This window comes from Macadamia integrifolia, chromosome 2 (genome assembly GCF_013358625.1).
Source record: "Macadamia integrifolia cultivar HAES 741 chromosome 2, SCU_Mint_v3, whole genome shotgun sequence".
NCBI lineage: Eukaryota > Viridiplantae > Streptophyta > Magnoliopsida > Proteales > Proteaceae > Macadamia > Macadamia integrifolia.
Window position 1 is genome coordinate 19382318 of NC_056558.1, and position 7519 is coordinate 19389836.

Below are 7519 nucleotides of genomic sequence, written 5' to 3' on the forward strand. Positions count from 1 at the left end.
ATTACGCTGAGTTGTTGATTGAAATATGTTGTAGATAAATGCATTTTAAAAAACATTAAAAAAAAAAAAAAAACATTAACATGCAAAAAAAAAAACCACCGTGAATGCCTAGATCGAGTCCTCCTATTTTTTATACATAATTCTACTCTATTTACAAGTATATCCTATAAAAAAAAATGATTTTTGGGGAAGTTGGGACTTACTTTTTTGGTCCAAGCTGTCTTTCTTATGTTGATGAAGCAAGAACACCCTTATATTCAATTTTGTTAGGCAAAAAATGGAAATCTCCACTGTTTCCCCAAGTTTCCCACTGCTAGGAGAAAAAACTAACAAGAGAGGGTCGAATTCTACTAAAGAAGGCTTAGATTTCTTTTCAAACTAACTTATATAGGACATGGTTCCACCCAAAGGGTTGAACCAGTTGCTTTGGTCCAAATTTGTGACTTTTAAAAGTCAAAAGACATCGTTTCATCCCCTGAGATATGGTTGGAACTTGCAAAATTACGCAGGTTTCGACTGAGTTCTTGAACCATGGTTGTGCATATTGCACATGAGCAAGGGCTGAGGGTCGTGCGCATGGCAACACCCAAGGGTTGGCCGCGCATGCTGCAACAATTGGGATTGGCCGCATACATGCGCACATAGCAACCGTGGCCTATGAACACACGTCATTGTCCTCCACATGGGTCTAAAAGGCACATAAGATATGTTCACCAAAATGCCTCAAAGAAGGAAAAAACTCAAGCTCTCGAGAACCTTTTCCTAAGGCTCAATGTGTTGGGTTATGAACCAAATCTTCACGAAGTCGACAAGTTGGGGGCATTGATGATTCCATTTAGAGATCACAGGGCATGCCACGTCGATAGAATCATGATCCAACAACTGGGTCCAAAGCGCAATCAAGGCGCGAGTCTACATATGAAAAATGTTCCTACACATCTCTTTATTGGTCAAGTGTACTATGAGCCCATATTACACTATCTCGTTGAGATCTCATAAATATCTCGTTTTTTAGAGTTATCATGCGCGATGCAAATAATACAATATTCATTTTGGTATCTCAGCAAAATATTGGTTCTCTACTAGTTTCAATCAGTCTTGGATATCTCGACTACATAGTTGTCATGGCATCGCCAAGGCGGCGATTTGGCGTCCTGGCTGAAAAAGAAGTTCATGGCAATGCTACGATTTACGTGACTCACAAATGGCGGTCACCATTGGCTGATAGGCGTCTCTATGGCACCGCCATGGACGTCAGGTCACGCTTGATTCACTAGGCGGTCGATTTTTGTAAAATGCAGGGTGATTTTGATAGGGCTATGTTGATTTTTGATGATTTGATGTTGCTTAATGTTGGTTTTATATATTATAGGGTATATATTGTAGGCTTGTAGCATGCTAAATAACTTTAGAAAATAGTGGAAATAAAAAAATAGCATACTAAATAACTTTAGAAAATGGAGAAAATAAAAAATAACACATGGGCGATTTGACCGCCATGGCAACTCCATAGCGGGCGATTCATCACCAAATCAATTAGCCACCCCTCCACTACCTTGGATCGATTTGACGTCGTGACAACCATGCTCGACTAGATTTGGCATGTTTGTGAACAAAACTACCCCCATCTCCTATTTGCATCCTTTTTTTGGCCAAATTTTAACCAGCTTTTACGATTCAATCGAAGAAAAACTTGATTCGCTATCGGCAACGCTGTAGTGGTCATGATGTGACTCGCCAATTGTTTCAATACTCGGAATCTAGGATGCTAGGATGGGCATAAGGTGAGTCATCCACTTATATTGTACTATTTTTTACTCTAATATATATGATTTAACAATGTATGATGCCTAATTTATTAAATGGTTTTTAATTTGATGTCTATTAATTCCCAATGCTTATTTGAAGTTGTTTTTCTTAAATTATATATGTTCTAGTATTACTAAAGATTGATCAATCCCTCCTCTTCCTAAACCCTTAAACTTCCTCTGACCCATACTGCCTTTCCTCCTCCCTTCTGCTCTTAAGCCCTTAAACGCCCTCTTCAAACCTTCTCCCTTCCATTCTTGGGAAGGCATCTCTCTCCATTTTGTCCCCCCCTCTCTAGTCGATGAAAAGAAAGTTGGTGATTTCCCAGTTGGCCTATTAGACTTCGAGATTTCTCAGTAGTAGGCCACCCTTTAACACCGTTAAAACCTCTTTTTCTAAGCAATGGAGGATTGGAGGCTGTTTGTATACTTATCTCTTTGATAATGGAATATAATCTTTAACTTCTTTGGATGAGGCCGATATGTTGAATGCCCTCGAAGGTGGCCCTTGGCCAGTTGGGAGGAAGCTGGTCTTTCTCTGCCAATGGGATCACATGTTCAACTCATTATTGTTGGGAGAAAGCAATCTTCCTCTCTAGATCACTCTCCCAATCTTCCTCTCCATTTCTGGTGTGAGAAAGGTCTTAGTATTGTTGGTTCAATGGTTTACCAAGTTGGGACAAGCTTGCGTTTGCTTGTATCTATGTTGAGATTGTTGCATATGTCTTTCCCCCTTCCATCACTATTATGGACGACAAGGGATTATACATTTAGCAAGTCATCAACCATGAATGGTTGCCTCATCTTTGTTTGATCTGCTAGGCATTTGGACACCGTACTAAGAAATGTTCCCCTATGTCTTCTAATGTCGATACTGTTCCTGAAGATGTGCCTTCTGCTTGGTGTTACCTGCTCAACCTGAGAATGTCACACACATCATTAGATCCTGTTGAATGGGGTTCTGACTTGTGTGTCATATGACACTAGCCCTCTTTATTTATAACAATAATTACAAAGACCATTAAACCCCTCAGGGTCCGTTTGGTAACTAACACTTTCCCTAAAACCCATTAATACAACAATCTCTCTCAAGTTGGTGCATAGATATCATATATGCCCAACTTGCAAATAATAGGATGAAACATCTTACTACTAAGACCTTTAGTAAATACATCAGCCAGTTGTTCATTATTGGGAACAAAAGGCATAATGATAAGGCCCATATCCAGTTTCTCTTTAATGAAGTATTGATCGATCTCCACATGCTGGACAGGGTTGTGAGCAATGCTAATGGTAGATTTGCTGTCACAAAAGAGCTTTATAGGAAGGGTAACAGGAACAACGAAATCAGTGAGAAGACCATGAAGCCATAGGAGCTCACAAATGCCATGTGCCATAGCATGGAACTCTGCTTTAGCACTAGAACGGGCAACCAGAACTTGCTTCTCGCTTCGCCATGTAACAAGGTTACCACCAACAAATGTGCAATAACTAGTAGTGGACCTACGGTCATTAGGGGAACTTGCCCAATCCGCAACGGTGAAGGCCTCCACCCTAAGGTGATCATGAGGAGAAAAAAGGATGCCATGTCTTGGGGCAGATTTCAAGTATTGGAGAATACGCAACACGACTTCTATGTGAGTTGAGTAGAGATCATGCATGTACTGACTAACCAGGTTGACGGCAAATGCTATGTTAGGATGTGTATGAGAGAGAGAGAGATCAACCGCCCCACTAATCTCTGATATCTCCCCTTATCCATTGGATCACATTCCTTGTTACTCAAGTGGCCATTAGCTTCAATCAGTGTCTGCAGGCTTACACCCCAACATGCATGTCTCAGAAAGAAGATCAAGCACATACTTCCGCTGAGACAAGTAGATCCCACGAGAAGACCTTGCAACTTCAATGCTGAGGAAGTAATGAAGTTGTCCTAGATCTTTGATCTCAAATTCCTCACTCAAGTATCTCTTGAGGTGGGAGATTTCTGTCAAATCATCACCAGTAACAACAATATCATCTACATAGACTATTAGAATGGCAATCTTTCCACTAGATCTCTTGATGAACAAAGTGGGGTCAGCATTACTTTAAGAGTAACCTGTAACGACCATAGCCTTATGGAAACGTCCAAACCAAGCACAAGGGGATTGCTTCAGCCCATACAGAGCATGCTTCAGGTTGCATTTTAGAGCAATTGAACCCAGAAGGAATGTCCATATACACTTCCTCGTCAAGTTCCCCATGAAGGAAGGCATTCTTCACATCTAATTGCTGGAGATCCCAATCTAAGTTGGTGGCACAAGCCAAGATAACACGAATTGTGTTCATCTTAGCAACTGGAGCAAAAGTCTCCTGGTTGTCAATCCCATAAGTCTGTATGAAGCCTTTGGCAACAAGTTTGGTCTTGTACCGATCCACTGTACCATCAGCCTACTGTTTTACTATAAAGACCCACTTGCACCCAATTGTCTTCTTTTGTGAGGGAAAACACACCAGATCTCATGTGTCATTCTTCTTCAGAGCTTACATCTCTTCAACCATAGCTGCCTACCATTGTGAATCTGCACTCGCTTCCTGCCAGGTATGAGGAATGGACATAGAAGAAAGAGAAGACAAAACTATAGTAGGAAGGAGAAAGAGAGTCATAAGAAGCAATTTTAGCAATAAGATGTAAAGTATAAGACCTAATGCCTTTACAAACAGCAATAGGCAACTCAAGAGACTGATCAACAGAAGGAGAGAATTACCAGGGTCCAAAGGGACAAGATCAGGCTCGAGAGGATACGACTGGCATGGTGGGGTAGATGTTGGATGTGTAGCGGTCTGAGTCTGCTTTCTGCGACTAGACACACATATCTTCGGCCGAGGTGAAGTAGAAGTAGGAGTGTCACTCCCCCTTGAAACGGGATACTAGCAGAGATAGCAATTTCAAGAGACGGCGACACATCTTCCACAATGGAAGGACACTCCCCCTGAAGAGGTGTCGCAGTGTAGTATGATGCAGATTCGTGAAAGACAACATCTATAGTCACAAACCAACGCCGAGTAGGAGGATGAAAACATTGATAGCCTTTCTAAATAGGAGTATACCCCAGAAAAATGCATTAGAGATCATAATGATCAAACTTTCCATGAGGATGATGATCGTGAGCATAGCACACTACCGAATAGCTTAGGAGGAACAGGAAAAGCAGCAAAACTGGGGAGAAGATCCAGAGGGGAGCGGAAGGTATGGACCCAAGAAGGCATTCAATTGATAAGAAAGGCAGCAGTGAGAATTGCGTTACTCCAGTACTGGGGAGGAACATGCATCTCAAACATAAGAGAGTGTGCTACCTCACAAAGGTGGCGATTCTTTTGCTCAGCAACCCCATTCTGAGCTGGAGTATCCACACAACTAGTCCGATGAATCATTCCATTATCGGAAAGGTAGGCTTGAAAGGACCCTTCAAAGTATTCCCGACCATTGTCGCTTCGAAGGATCTTAATGGTAGCACCGAACTGAGTCTGAACCATACGGTGAAACTGCTTAAAGCAACATAAGGTCTCGCCCTTGGTTCACATCATATTAACCCAAGTAGTCCGAGAATGACAATCAATAAAAGAGACAAACTACTGATAACCATTGACAAACACATAGCAGGATGGATTCCAAATATCGGAATGTATTAATGAAAAAAGAGTGGCACTTTTATTATTAGAAACAGAATAAGTGATTCGAGTTTGTTTGGCCAAGACACATGTCTCACAAAAAGCCTGACTCGAATTACAATTTTTAAAGGAAAAACTTTAGCTAAATTTCCCTAAAGGAGATGTCCCAACTGACGATGCCACTGCAGTACCTTAGAGATGGGAGGTGATATAGAAGATGTATGATGAGCTTGATCAGAGACCAATGCCAAGTCATCATCAAGTAGATACAGACCACTACGTACCCTACCAGAGCCAATCGTTGCCCCCTGTCACCAGATCCTGAAAAACACAATGAGACGGGAAAATTTGTGACTTTGCAATTAAGACTGGAAGTAAGACTACTAATGGACAAAAGGTTAGTGGGAAAAGAAGGATCATGTAATACATTAGAAAGAATAAAGAGAGGGTACAACTAACAGAGCCCTTCTCTAGAATAGTGGAATAAGTCCCATTAGCCAATTTGACCTTAACATTACCAGGATAAGTAGTGTACTGTGAAAAAAGAGACAAGCGGCCTGTCATATGATCAGAAGCCCCAGAGTCTATAATCCAAGGGGTAGAAGGGACAGACATAGTATGGCCACAAAAGGAGATAGCTGACCCAGAAGGGGTAGAATGAGCAGAGCTCGCAGTGGCAAGTGCAAGAGAGTCTGGACAAGTTAAGAGGCGCCGGAGGGAAGTAAGCTCGTCAGATGATAGCGAGGCTACTGAGGAGTTAAGAGCAGAGTCAAAGTCAGGGCTCTCAGTATGGTTGGCCTGCCCAGAAGTACCAGCATGACCCTTCCCTCGCCCTTTTCCAGATGTATCAATAAGACGGCCATGAAGCTTCCAACAGTGCTCCTTGGTGTGACGCTCCTTCCCACAGTAATCGCACTTCATTAGAGTCTTGGTAGAAGAGCCACCAGACTGTGGAGTTGTATTAAGGGATTGAGTGCTAGAAACAAGTGCAGATTTCTCAATGGGAGTGGCAGCTTGTTGTGGAAGCATAGTGGTACGTTGACTGTCCTCAAGTTGGATCATAGCATAGGCCTGATCCAAGGTAGGAAAGGGGTCACGACTCAAAACCTGGGACCGCAATTGATCAAACTCCACATTCAGACCTACTAGAAAGTCATAGACCCTGATCTTGTTCTCGCTTCTTAAACTTGGTGACATCTTCAGGGGTGGAAGGAGTATACTCGTAGAAATCCAAGTCAAGTCCTTAGTGTCCGCAACTCATAGTAGTACTGTGACAGAGTGAGCCCTCTCTGCCTTAGATCATGAATCTTCTGGCGAAGCTCAAAGACCTAAGCATCATTCCCTGCCTGGGAATAGATATCCTTGACAGGCTTCCAAATCTTCGCAACGGAGTCGAGGAGGAGATAGCCATGTGAAAGCTGTGATAACATGGAGTTGACAAGGAAGGCTATAACCAGAGAGTTGGCACACTCCCACTTGTCAATCTCAGTACTGGTGGTCGGATGCTTCGTGGTTCCAGTGAGGTGCCTATAATAGCCACGGGACTTGATGGAGATGCAGACTGAGCGTGACCACATGAGGTAGTTTGTGCCATCAAGCTTGATAGCACAAGGAGAAAAGGTAGGAAGAGTTGTAGTGTCTCCGCCAATAGAAGAAAATGAGCTGGTAGACATGGTTGCTACTCAAGGGAGTTGTGCAAATAGAAGAGACACTAGTCGGAGATAGAGAAAGCACCAAAATAGCTAGAAAAAGCTAGAAAACCAAAAAATTGATAAAGGGTAAAACACTGAGAAAATGATTTTGGGGATAGCTCTAGAATAGAGACAAACGAAAAAACGGTCGGTACATACCACTACAAGAATAAGAGGCACCAATCGCAACAAACATCAAGATGATCAGAGCATTGAGCGAGGAAAAAACATCCTGACAATGAAAAAACATTTTCAGGGAGAAAACCCTAAAAAAGTGATTAAAAAAAAAAGGTTCTGGGTCTCTCAGAAACAGATGAAAAGAGATGGAGGGAGGCGCACATGAAGGAGGTGCTGGGAGAGAGAGAA

General features: G+C 42.3%; 1 protein-coding gene across 1 annotated transcript in view; it reads left to right on the forward strand.

Moving 5' to 3' along the window:
* Nucleotides 1-7519, forward strand: part of LOC122092396 — a 114025-nt gene that overhangs the window by 59096 nt on the left and 47410 nt on the right. The window lies entirely within an intron of this gene.